This window comes from Mytilus trossulus, chromosome 12 (genome assembly GCF_036588685.1).
Source record: "Mytilus trossulus isolate FHL-02 chromosome 12, PNRI_Mtr1.1.1.hap1, whole genome shotgun sequence".
NCBI lineage: Eukaryota > Metazoa > Mollusca > Bivalvia > Mytilida > Mytilidae > Mytilus > Mytilus trossulus.
The window spans coordinates 48,886,033-48,900,407 of record NC_086384.1 but is presented as its reverse complement, the minus strand read 5'-3'; the positions used below and the strand labels follow the sequence as shown (position 1 = coordinate 48,900,407).

The 14,375-nt window shown below is 32.4% G+C and overlaps 1 pseudogene; it reads right to left on the bottom strand.

The window, feature by feature from the left end:
- Positions 1-416: 416 nt before the first annotated feature.
- Positions 417-10,365, bottom strand: LOC134692744 (sialin-like; annotated as a pseudogene).
- Positions 10,366-14,375: the final 4,010 nt, after the last annotated feature.

Genomic DNA, 14,375 nt, shown 5'->3' with positions numbered 1-14,375 from the left:
AGTCAGATTTACATTAAAAAAAAACTCTCCTTTACCAAGTTTACAGTTAGATTCCTCTTTTCTCCCTATTAATAATATTTGTCAATGCAGTCCAAAAACTAAGGCTTTGCTACCACAGGAATAGATTAACCTAGCTGTATATGTCAAAACTTTTAGGAATTTTTGGGCCTCAATGCTCTTCAACTTCGTACTTTATTTTGCATTTTAAACAATTTGTATTCGAGCGTCACTGATGAGTCTTTTGTAGACGAAACGTGTGTCTGGCGTTAATAAAAAAATCAATCCTGGTATCTATGATAAGTTTATTTTTGTCAAAAAGCTATAGATAGAGTTGGATGATTAACAAAATAAAGATAGTTTCAGAGAACATATGTTCAAAATAGAGAAAAAATACTTAGTCTATCATATATTGATATATGACAGTATATTTTCCAGATATGTTTTTACACTTGCAGACATGACAATACGAACATCATAATATATTCTTTCAACATATGTCAGGTCTGTAGGCAATTCCGTGTTCTTTGTCATGTATAGAGTTGTATTGGTGGCATGTTTGCATTTGTTTCTATCCACACATCGTCACTTTTGTCTTTGGCCCATTCCTGAACTTCGCCACGAGCTAAACCTCCAAACACCAACGTCCCAAGTAGACAGAATGCTGCACATAGGTAAAATACATTTCGCCATTCTTCGGAGGTATCCTGCAAAATAAATATATAACTAAAATATTTTGCATTGCTTCATGATTGGACTTTAATGATAATTTTAAAACATACAAAATACGATGGTACTGATATTATGGTTATATTCAAACGTTATAACGTTTAAACCTTTTAAATAGCGCAGGCTAGCGCCTTGTAAATCGATGTCTAATAAATTGTTGTTTGAAGTTTTATCTCATAGATAAGTTACATGTTCTATCTGTCTGAAACTACAGATTATACAGGCGACGATGAACCTAGACTGGTTTGTAACATTTGTCCTGAATTGTATAATACAGTCCTGAATTGTATAATACAATTTCCTAATTGTTATGGCGTACACATGGACATCGATATCGATATTTGAATAAAGTAATAATAAAAAATGAATCAGAAAAACTATATCTGTCTTTGTTACTTCTTAAAGCATTAGTTTACAAGAATGTGTTCATAGTACTCGAATGCCCCACTCACACTATTATTTTCTGTGTTAAGTGGGCTGTGAAGTTCTGGTAAAATCTCTAATTTGGCATTTATATTAGAAAGATCATATCACAGGAAACATGTATACTAAGTTTCTATGTAAATATAACGAAATTTGATGAGACTGTCATCTAAGTGAGAGGGTTAGCGCTATCAAACCAGGTTTAATCCACCATTTTCTACATTTCAAAATGCCTGTACCAAGTCAGGAATATGACAGTTCTTGTCCCTTCGTTTTTAATGCGTTTTGTTGAGGAAAAAAAAATCATTCATTTCATGTATTTGAAGCGCAATTTGGAATTTACTTTAAACAGGATCAAACAAAACCAAGGGTTTTTAAGTGTCGAACCAGTCTATGGGCTTCACCGACCTAACAGGACATAAAAATAAAAGCCAAATACATCTAAGGCTACATTTACATTTTTGAATCGAAAAATTAGTTAAGTTTCTTAATGCAATCTTAATTTCTCATCCGACAATATATGAAGGTTACTATGTTGTTTTATTAAATTGTTCGTTTCCATGTGTGTTGGTGTTTGTTTTTGTTGCATTCGATGTTCCTGTTGTTCCTTTGTCTTCCTCTTATAGTTGATGGGTTTCCCTCGGTTTTTGGTTTGTAACCCGGATTTGATTTCTCTCAATATTTTTCTAATTTTTGATCACCTATTTATTATTTTTTCTTTTATATATAAACCATACCAGTTACGAAGTACTAACTACTGAGCTGGTGCACAACTTTAGGACTAATAGTTCAACAATTGAACTTAAAGTATTGTTCGTACTTAAAAACCTTCTTTAAAAACTTTAACTGTGAGAGGTAGATGTTTCCAACTGTTGTGGATTATTTGTCTAAATAGAAATCGGAGCACATTTTGTTTCTCAACTATTAAAATGAATTGGAAAATTCAAATAAAGGAAGATTACTCACATTTGGTGTAAGCTTACCTGCAACGATTGGAGCAATCATTCCTGGTATCGTTGCAAATGTGTTAGTTATTCCAAAAAGTACACCAGCATACCTAAATAAAAGTGTAACTTCACTTACTTGGGCCACATTGTACTTGTAAATCCTTGTGTTTAAAAGGCTAGTTTTATACTTGTACGAGGGAAATAGGTTAAACTGCAACTAAAATATATCAAACCGGCGATTTATTGTCAGGAAATTTAAGTTTATGCCATTGGGCAAATAAATAATAACTTAAAAATCTTCAATTTCGTAGTTTTTTGGCCTTTTAAACATTTTTTTATGTATTCGAGCGTCACTGATGAGTATTTTGAAGACCAAACGCGCGTCTGGTGTAAACATAAAATTGTAATCCTGGTATCTATAAAGAGTTTATTTACACAGTTGTCAACTAGAATGTGCTCTCCAAATCTAAATTTAAATGATTTTTATTTAAATTAAGCTTAACATAATTACTTCGGGGCAAAGTCATTGTGGTTAACTATAAATGCTGCTCTATTTAAACCAGTAAACGTTACTGCAAGTGACAGGAAAGCAACAGCCATGTCACGGTGATCACATGACATAAAACCAGTAGCTACCAGGAAAACTGCTGCCCCTGTGAATGCTAAAACATAGGAAAGGGTATACAAGTTCAGTAAATCAAAACTGAAACAAATATTATAAAAATCATGTGAAATGACTTCTTTTTGAGAGTGATGCTAAAGATACCAGAGGGACAGTCAAACTCATTGTTCGAAAATAAACTGACAACGTCATGGCTAAAAAAGAAAATTATAAACAAATAAGAGTACACATGAAACAACATAGCAAACTAAAGACTAAGCAACACGAACCCCAACGAGCTCTTCTTATTCTTGTTTGTAGATATTTGAATTATTCTGCAGATTTGAATGATTTGATATCTTTAAATTATGTTTCTAACGCCTACGTTTCTAACGCCTTATCAATAGAGGTAAAGGTGATGAAATAGGCAAACTTAAGTCATTTCAAAGTATTCAATAGATGAATCAACGGTGAATACATGTTATTGTAAGGTAAATGTAGTTGTTTATACGACGAAATAACATAACCTTCTACGATAAATACCATCAAATTGTTCTCTCTCTGGCATTTGATCTAATGAGTAAATAGTCTACATGAGTTTTGTGATATTATTGCAATGAAACAAACTTACCGATAGCACCAGTTGATCGTCTTGTTGCTGTTGTTGATAAAAAAATTCTACTTCGTATAAGATCAGTTATTTGTCCAGCAGCTAGTCCTGATATAGCTTGGCATAAGTACGGCAAAGCTGTCAGGAGACCATTCTGAAAGAAATGAAAATATTTTGAATAAACTCATCATGGAAAAGATAAACTTAAGGTAACATTCTTAAATATAAAAACGAAGATGTGGTAAGATTGCCAATGAATCGAATTTCCACAAGGAACATATAACACAGAAATTGACAACTATAGGCTTAAAGTTGATTTTCGTTTATATGTCAAACAAAGTTTTTATTACATTAGAAACATCTGAGGTTAAGTATACATGGTATATATGGTAAGTTTTCAAAAATGAAAAAAAAAACGAGTTCAGCCATTGGAGAGGATTAGTGGACGAATGTTTTCTGTTTTGCGAAAGAATGTGTATCGATTAATTAATGAATCTTAACACCCAGCCCCCTATAAATTGGTCTCATAGTTTTTGATAAGCAACAATTAAAACGAACGCACTTACACTCTTTATATTAAATTTCATAACAGACTTCATAAAATCTGGGAGGCTTGTTAGCAATGTATAGTTCGTCCAATTGTTACACATGTGTGCTGTTATGCAAGCTAGCAATGCTGGTGATCTTGCAAATTCAGTCCATGGCACTTTAGACGTCTATAGAATAAAAATAAAACAATACGTACATTGTAGTACATCATCACTTAAGACATATTGATCCATTCTGCATTAAAAAAAGGCGAAAGATACTAGAGGGACAGTCAAAAATCATAGATTAAAAAAAATGACACCGCCCTGGCCAACAAAGAAAAAGTAGATATCATTCGTGAAAATGGAACAGAGTTGTTTCGACCTAAGGAACATAAGAAACACATCCGAAATCATCAGTGAAATCTCTTGAATGGAATTTTAAATGTGCGTATTGTTATGCATTTACTTTTCTACATTGGCTAGAGGTATAGGGAGAGGGTTGAGATCTCATAAACATGTTTAACCCCGCCGCATTTTTGCGCCTGTCCCAAGTCAGGAGCCTCTGGCCTTTGTTAGTCTTGGGTTTTTTTTATTTTAGTTTCTTGTGTACAATTTGGAAATTAGTATGGCGTTCATTATCACTGAACTAGTATATATTTGTTAAAGGGCCAGCTGAAGGACACCTCCGGGTGCGGGAATTTCTTGCTACATTGAAGACTTATTAGTGACCTTATGCTGTTGTTTTTTCTGTGGTCGGGTTGTTGTCTCTTTGACACATTCCCAATTTCCATTCTCAGTTTTGTTCCATACTCGATACAACTGCACCTTCGGATTACTGTCGGTTTTACATTAAAATTGTATTCACTTCACCATGGTTCTTACTGACCCTTGCTTTATTACAGAGGATTCAATGCTATATCAACAGTTCAATCTTCGTCACATCTATATTTCTATATAAGGTTGCTCAAAATAAAAGTGTCAATGATACAAAAACATATGAACGTAGTTTTATGAACCTAAGATTGATAGTAAACGAGAGGCGTGAGGATAAACCATATATAAGCATGTTTAAACGTTTTATAATGTATTTAAAAAATTAAAAAAGATGCTAACACAAATTGCACATGTCATAGAATAAGAAGATATTGTAAGATTGCCAACTCTCCACAAGAAACCAAATGAAACAGAAATTGAAAGCTGTTCGCCACCGTACGGCCTTCATCTGTGAGCAAAGCCAATTTCACACAAACAGTTTTAACCGGATATGAAATGTCAATGTGAAACAATTCACACACGGAAACTAACGGCCCAATTTATGTACCAAAAGTGACAGGTAACTGTGGCTGTTTGGTTTATTCTGTAGATAATACTTACCCTTTTTGTTGTGTCAAAGTCTATGGAATTGATTATGTAATCTCTTTCCTGAGAAGATATCCGGGGGTGTTCTGAAGGTGTATCACGTGTCAGGATGAACCAGACTATCACCCAAATACACGAAAACCCACCTACAATATAAACTGCGATTCATGAAGTACTTTAAATTGTCTTATAATCTTCAATTAAAAGCAATTAAAAGACGAAGTTTTCTTGAATTAGTCAAAACTGTAAAATTACTGCAAACAACTGTTTGGAATCGTTATACTTTGACAATTATATTTGAATCAAATCAAGAACTCGCACTACCTTTAATTATCTTACAACATTGGTTAAGAAAAAAAATATAGAATAGTATTAATGAAACATATTTGTTTTTGTAAGACGGAACAATTTTAAATTTATAGAGCAAAAGAAGTTGGTAGGACAATAAAAGAAAAGTTGCTAAGTAAATGACACACTTAAAAGTATTTGTTTTCTGATATCTCTGACACATTTATGTTTTTTTTAAATGTTTTATTGATTTTCCAGTTCTGAAAACTATGGTGTAGAATTCACCAACAAAACTTACTACTTCTGGATCGATAACTTTTTAAATAATTCTGTTGTATGTACCTGTGATATAGAAAATGGAACCCCATCCATTGTCAAAGCCATATTCACACAAATAACCAGAAGAGGCAAATGTTGCAACTACACCAAACATAGTTCCTAAAATAATATATAAAAGTGGAACATAACATGATCATATATCTTATACTTGTACTCTTAAATATCACATATCAAATTAAACAATATACACTGTATGTATAAAAAGACAAACGAGACCAAAGAGACAACCGGAAATCATAATTCCTAGGATAAAGGAATGCAGTAGCAAACGCCGAAAAACATTAAAAGACGAACATAAGTATTCAAAACACTACATACACACTACAAATAAGAAGTCCGAACTTAAAAGATCATATTTGATATTGAAAGCCGCAGGGTAAATAAATAATGCTTAACACATGTCTTGGTTATATATTCTTTGAATCATAGCTTTATATCTGTTTCGAAGCACCTATGTTAAAACCGATTAATTGATTTATAATGCTCAGTATGGAACCTTTCGATGTTGTTTTTCTCAGGAAATATGCACTATTATAATTATCTACAAGAAATCCTGTGATTTCTTTTACCTCATTTCATTTGTATGGCTCTCTCTAAGGCAATTTATGCAAAATATATTGTCTTGATAAAAAAGCAGATATTGTGTGTCAAATTCTTAAATCTTATCATTTTACACTTGGTAAATGGTGCATGTTTAGTTTTGAGTTTGTATCATTCACGTTCTTAAGTATGTAAAAAAGTAAAACAAAATCTACAGATCTCAAAAAGAAAATCAAAGTCCATGAAAACTTAAAATATCAAACGCTCATCCTTTTTTATATTCCTTTTTGTTATAGGTTTTCAAGATTATTTTTTTTTTTTTTTCAAATTCACAAGTTTACATATGCATAATGATATATTTCCAATAAAATTGACATTTTATTGTTTTAAACAATAAGATATTTAAAGTTTACATTAGTGTTGCAAAGGATCTGCAATGATATCGGCTACGTTACATTTACGTGTCTATCAAACATACCTACAGAAGTAAACGTCATTAATTTACTTCTTTCTAAAGAGGGTGTTCATCGTCCCCATATTGACTGCATTGCTGGAAACACTGTACCCTGAAATAGGCAAGTTTTTAGGAAAGTTTAAGTGATAAACATTTAGAAGACACAACTTAAATAGGCAAGTTGTTGGCAGGTTTAAGGGATAAACATTCAGATGATACACCTTAAAAAGGCAGGTTTTTGGCAAGTTTAAGTGATAAACAATCAGAAAACACAACTTAAATAGTCAAGTTGTTGGCAAGTTTAAGAGATAAACATTCAAAAGATACAATTGCAAGTTTGTAAATATTAAGTAATGAACATTTTGAAGTTTGTTCGATTTTTTATTAAGTTTAGATACACTGCTTATAGTCGGAACATTTGCTATACTTCATTATCAGATTGGCTAATCAACTAATCTAGACATGGATATTATCAAAATATCCGCGAATATAATGTAAGAAATACTCGATATCGATAATGGTAGTGCGGTTCTGAAATTTGGCATAATTTTATGATATACACTTTATATAAGGTTACTTTCAAACATTTAAGCTTCGAACATCCTTGAAAAAGTTTTATTTGTCGAAATCCACATTTAGCAGTGTAAATGGTACCGTAAATGCTATTTTAGGACCAAAACATTTATTTGTAATGTGAACATTATAATTAATCAACAGAATGAACACACATTTCTATTTTATAACATATTCGTGATATTATAGTCTAAACCTTGGTTTGTATTTAATATTATGCCATCTGTGAAAATGGTTATCAAGTGTACCAGGATTATAATTTAATGCGCCAGACGCGAGTTTCGTCTTCATAATACTCACCAGTGACGCTCAGATCAAAATATTTATATGGCCAAACAAATACTAGGTTGAAAACCATTAAGAACCCAACATTCCAAAAAGGTGTGCAAAATACGGCTAAGGTAATCTATGCCTGGGATAATGTATTCAATTTATATGTGAATAAAATCTACAAGTAGTACATTCAAAGGTATTTTTATGGGTGAATTCTATTTGTTTGACTTACTGTCGCTAGTCCAATTATTACACGTAAGACAAATACTAAAATGACTGATGTCCTAGCACAAATTGGCGTCAAAATAGTGCAGATAGATGAGACTGCCATAGCAACGCCAAATACACGTCTCCCACCATAACGGTCTGCAAACCAACCTCCTAACACTTGTGTACATATATATCCATAGAAAAATGAAGCTAGAATTGAAGATCTCGTAGTTTTGTCCCAGTCAAACTCAGCATGCTGCAATATACATTTATACAGATCACCCCTAGTGTTTGGTAGGGTTCGTTTTGCTTTTTCTTTGGTTTTGTCTGTTGTGTCATGTGTCTAATATTGCCTGTCTGTTTGTCGTTTTCATTTTTTAAATGCTTTTAGCCATGTAGTTTTCAGTTCATTTTCGATTTATGAGTTTGACTGTCCCTCTGGTATCTTTCGTTCCTCTTTTATACAGAAAACAAAGGAACATGTGACAATTTATGGAAATGTCTGTGTCTTGCCACTATCAATTTTTGGTATTTTTGTCATTTAGCTCTTCAACGCTTTCGGTACTTATACATCCTTGGATTTCAAATGTTTGGCTTTGAGCTTTCCTGATGAAGGTACACGAGAAAAGCGACTCGGACGCATTGATATTATTAAACATGTTGTTTTCAGTTTTTTTCAACATACATCGCTATGTATCACACTAGTCAGTTTTAATGCTGGATGAACACGGAGTACTCGAAAAAAACGCCGACTTTCGGCAGGACAACTAACAGTCCTCGGCAATTACGATTGGAATCATCGAACAACTCTAGTGAGGAGTGCAGATGAACTACTTTAAACCTCGGTCGTGGACGTAATTTTACATATTGTGAAAGGTATAACTAATCAAAATAAAGATGATGGGCTCTATACATAGCTAGTTTTGCCAATGAGAAAGAAGAAATATCATTCAAAGTCCAAATGTTATAGATTTAAGGAATAGCAGGTCAACTCATTACAACCTTCTATCTTCTAGCAGATATTTTGCAAGCGTGTATACATGTAAGTTATATTTCCGTATATACTTAATAGACACGTTTCTGTATGCCACGCACTTTGTCATAATGTCTTTTTCTTGTATAATTTTTTATTTTGTCTCAAAATAATGTACGATTTTAGTATTTGTCAGAAAATGAATATATTTGTTATACCTTATTAAATACTGTTTGGCTTTCTGCATCACCTTGGCACGTATTTGTATCTATCATAGTCCCGTTATTTTCTGAGGTTGAATTAACATTCCTAACCATACATACTATAGCAACACTCAAATTAACTCTTACGGCATACACTAACACAACTCCAAAGAATGAAGAGTATGCCAGAATCCAGCGCTGAGAACAACAACATGGAACATCTGTAATTAAAATCAAGTGTTGTAAACGATTGACTTTCACTAAGGGTTTTTTATTTTGTTTTCGCAATTTCATCGTGAACAATATTTATCCCCTCGAGCAAACTAGATTATGTTAAAAATGTATGAGACATGAACAATTTAACACGATAATTTCCGCGAAATATATAATGATAACTATACAGCATATCTTCGATAGCAATGACAGGATGTTCTTTTTGACTAATTTTGTTCGAAAAAAGGGTTAGACATATTAACAAAGGAATACAAAAACAAAGGTCTCAAAAAGGAAAACATGCATGTGTGACTCATTTCAAATGAAAATAATGGTGATCAATCCTGCAGAATGTGTAAAAGCATCTTGCACGGGAATAGTGACGTCAATGCGTGTCCTGGTTCATTTCTTAAAAAAAACATATTTGTTTGATTTGATTTTTAACAAAATTGAATTTTCTCTCGAATTTGTGTCAATTCCTTTGCCTTTGTTTAAAACCGAGGTAGACACATTAAGGAATAAATAAAATAAAACAGCTCCGGTCTACATAAAAAACACGCATAAGTGAAACATCAATTTCAAAGAAAACTAATGGTGCTCTATCCTGCAAAATGTGAAAAGAACATATTGCTCGTGAGTGATGACGTCACTGCGAGTTCTTGTCCGTTTCGTTAAAAAAACAATTGTTAGGTTTGATTCTATAAGTTTTTGTCATTTCAGAATATTGTCTGATTGGCATTTGTAAACTAACCCCCCACCAATAAGAATGGTGAAAAAATAGAATCCATAACTAATTTTATTATGTATTCTTTGTTTTGAAAATATGAAATATATGTTATGAAATGTTACCTTGTAATTTTTCTTTTTGTTGATTACACGTGTCATGCTTGACATGTTCTTCCATCAATTCCATAACAGTTTAATTTTCCTCTTTTATCAACATCACCTAAATACTAGATATTCCAGTCATTTTATCATTATATATTAGCTGATTAAGTTTACAATGTATTTCAATATAATTTTAGATGCGTAAAACATATAAAACAACATAAATATCAATTTACTTAATATTGACATTAATGATCGTTCGTCCGGATATTCTTTCTACCGGTGATAGAAATGAACATGTTAAAGTAAGGATGTAAATACGCCGAATGAAGATTGTCAAAAACTTTATAGATTTGCATATTCAATGTGCGCAATTGATATGCAACTACTGATTTTAGTTTATGCAATCATTTGTAAGAATAATATAACCAACAAACAATTGAAATTTCAAAATTGGCTGATTATTTTTCATGACATTTATTCAACAAGATTTAACAATATTCAATAATATAAAATTTAACAAATTAAACAAAACCAACATCAACAAACTTGATGACAATTGATCACTGAAGGGAAACCAAACAGTAAATGCAAAACAATTTCTAGCTGCTTGGCAGTTCCTTAACAGCTCAATGAACAATATTTGAACAAATCACTGCCGATTGAATCATGTTGATGATGACATCCAACGCACTTTTCATATTGAACGAAATGCCATGATGATAGATAATATTTTGTTTTAATTTTTGACTACATATTCCTTGATTTTTCAGGTTTCATTGAATCTGAAACGTTGAAACGTCTGACAGTGTTGATGATACATGACAATCTAATTGGAACATTCAACATATGTGGATCTGTTCACCAAGTAATCTGAAAAATAATTAAAATCAGCAGCAATTTTGATTATTAAAGGAAGGGAGGGAGGATTGTGCAATCTTGATGAAAAATGAAAATTGGGCGTGTACACGTGTTAAAATCAACGTCCACGAGGCGCTTCAAAGCATATTTTTTTGTATGCTTATTCTTTCGTATTCTTTCGTATGTTTAAATATATTATGGTTGTAGGGATTTAAATGGCAAACCGTAAATAATGAACTGACTGTACATTTGAAACACAATTAACAAATACATATATTGTGAATGGGCGGAGGATCGAGAAGAGATTATTGCTGAAAATCCAGCAATCGACACAGATACAGATTCAATTATGATGAAATGATGTAGATTAGCTGAACATTTTGAGCAGGATCACTATATATAAATTGCTCAAAATCATAGCGATTTGTTGATTAACAGTTTTAAGATTACTAAAAGAAATAAAGATGGATATGTACCACATACTTGGATACAAGCTCATAAAGTATTATCAGAATAAAAAATGTTTTTTCAAGTTTTATAACTCTTTAAAAGACTTGAAATCCCGAAGATCTGTGCAACATCATCCTAACAATAAAACTGATATTCTATATTAAGTCTCCTTACATTTTTTAATTTTTAGAAAACATAGCAAAACATAAACGAAATGTTCTTAAAGAATGTTGATGGTTAAATTTAGCCCAGTACTTAAAAAAAAATTTTTTTTTAGACGTTTTCGATATGAACGGCAGACTCGCAATTCAGTTCCTTATGCTTTTGTTATTATGTGGTTCCTATTGTTTATGATGATGAGTCCGACTTGGTTCAATCTATTTGTATAATTTGTTCTTATGTTTTGCTTATACAAAATATTGGTATATTGTTAATGTTCCCAGTGAGGAATTAAAACAGTATTACAATACGAAGGCATAATATATAATTGCCCATGAGACAACTTTCCACAAGAGTTCATATCGATAGGATGTAAGTAAGTACAGGCAATCGTACGGCCTCCGTCAATGTATAAACCAAGTCCGCTTAATGAATAATGCGAAGCAAATCAAATGAGAAAAGTAGGGACAACTCAGAAATTTTCCGAGTGGGATATTTGAATTATGAATTATGCATGCTTTGTCTGAAGAGTTGATAAATCTGCACATACGATTGTTCTGGCAAACAATAAGGTTGGATGGAAGGGTTGGTGCACTCAAATATGTTTAACCCGCCACATTATGTTCCTCCCTTATATCAAGAGCCTCTTAACTTGAAAATTGAACAGAACATAATTGGGTTTGACAAGTAAGGTTATATTTTCGGTAACACCGTAACATCTACTATAAAATCGACAATTGTTGTTTGGACCTTGTATAGCTCCATGTAGATTTTGTGGTACAGGCTGACTTTTTCGTCATTGGCGGGGAGTCGTTTCATTAGTGATAATCTAACCATATCTTATCATGCTTAATAATATCAAACATATAATTGCAGTATGAATTTAACATACACCAAGAATATAATATTTCGTTTATATACCTGACTTGGATCATGCATTTTTTCTGAAGAATAGATGACTTTTGGTTGTTAATTGTTGGGATTTGTTATTTTGTGTTGGGGGTGCTGGAGGTTTAAATACAGAGCTGTTATTTAATTCACGCTTACCTTAGATATCGTTTTATTCCTATTTACGAAGAACGTGTGTGTTAATAGTCAAAAACAATTCTTACTACCGACAAGGTTAGAAAATACGAATAATCACACCATTACTATCACAATCCTATTATCATTTTTGTAATGGTTAGAAAATACTCGAAATTACCCCATTACAAACTTTTCTGCTGTTGTTTTTTTTTTATTTGGTCGGGTTGTTGTCTCTTTGACACATTTCCCATTTCCATTCTCAATTTTATTAATTCCAATTTTATATTCTGGTTTTATGAATTAACATTTGACGTCACTTTGAGTGGCTTTGGTACATTCGTGTGATATGACGAACAGTTCGTAAGTGTATTGGGATGATCTGGTCATGTAGTTACTTACTGATATATAATGATTATATTCATGTATGTATTTGCCCTGAGTGTTCTTTATAGCTCACCTCGCCCACTGGGCCAAGTGAGCTTTTCCAATCACTTGGCGATCGTCGTTCTGCGTCCGACGTCGTTAACTTTTACAAAAATCTTCTCCTCTGAAACTACTGGGCCAAATTTAACCAAACTTGGCCACAATCATCATCGGGATATTTTAAAAAATGTGTGGTGTGACCCGGTCAACCAATCAAGATGGCCGCCATGGCTAAAAATAGAACATAGGGGTGAAATGTAGATTTTAGCTTATGAATCTGAAACCGAAGCATTTAGAGCAAATCTGACGAGGGATTAAATTGTGTATCAAGTCAAGATCTATCTGCCCTGAAATTTTCAAATGAATCAGACAAACAGTTGTTGGGTTGTTGCCCCTGAATTTGGAATTTTAAGGAAATTTTTGCCGCTATTGGTTATTATCTTGAATACTATTATAGATAGAGATAACCTTTAATCAACAATAATGTTCAGCAAAGTAAAATCTACAAACAAGTCAATAGAACCAAAATAGTCATTTGATCCCTTAAGGAGTTATTACCCTTTAGTCATTTTTTACCAATTTTTTCGTAAATTTTTGTAATCTTCTACAAAAACTGGACCAAATTTAATAAAAGTTAGCCAAAATCATTATTAGGGTATATAGTTTTAAAATGTGTGCAGTGACCAGGCCAGTCAACCAAGATGGCTGCCATGGCTAAAAATAGAACATAGGGGTAAAATGTAGATTTTTGCTTATTACCCTGAAACCAAAGCATTTAGAGCAAATTTGACAAGTGGTTAAATTGTTTAACAAGTCAATACCTATCTGCCCTGAACTTTTCAGATGAATTGTACAACTGGTTGCTGGGTTGCTGCCCCCAAATTGTTAATTTTTAAAGAAATTTTGCCATTTTTGGTTATTTTCTTGAACACCATTATAGGTAGTAAAAGATAAACTGTAAACAGCAATAATGTTTAGCAAAGTAAGATCTACAAATTATTCAACATGACCGAAATGATTAGTTGACCTCTTAAGGAGTTATTGCCCTATATAGTCAATTTTTACCAATTTTCATTAATTTGGTAATTTTTTGTAAATTTACACAAAATATTTTCCTCTGTATCTAAAGGACCAAGTTTATTATAGATAAAATAAATTGTAAGTAGCAAGAAAGTTCAGTTAAGTAAGATCTACAAACACATCACCATCACCAAAATTCAATTTTGTTATGAATCCATCTGTGGGTTTTGTATAATATGCACATAGACCAATGTGAGCGACACAGTCTCTTTAGAGCCTCTAGTTTATATTTATTGATACTGTATTCATGTCACGTAATGATGTCATTTTACCGGTATTTTACCTT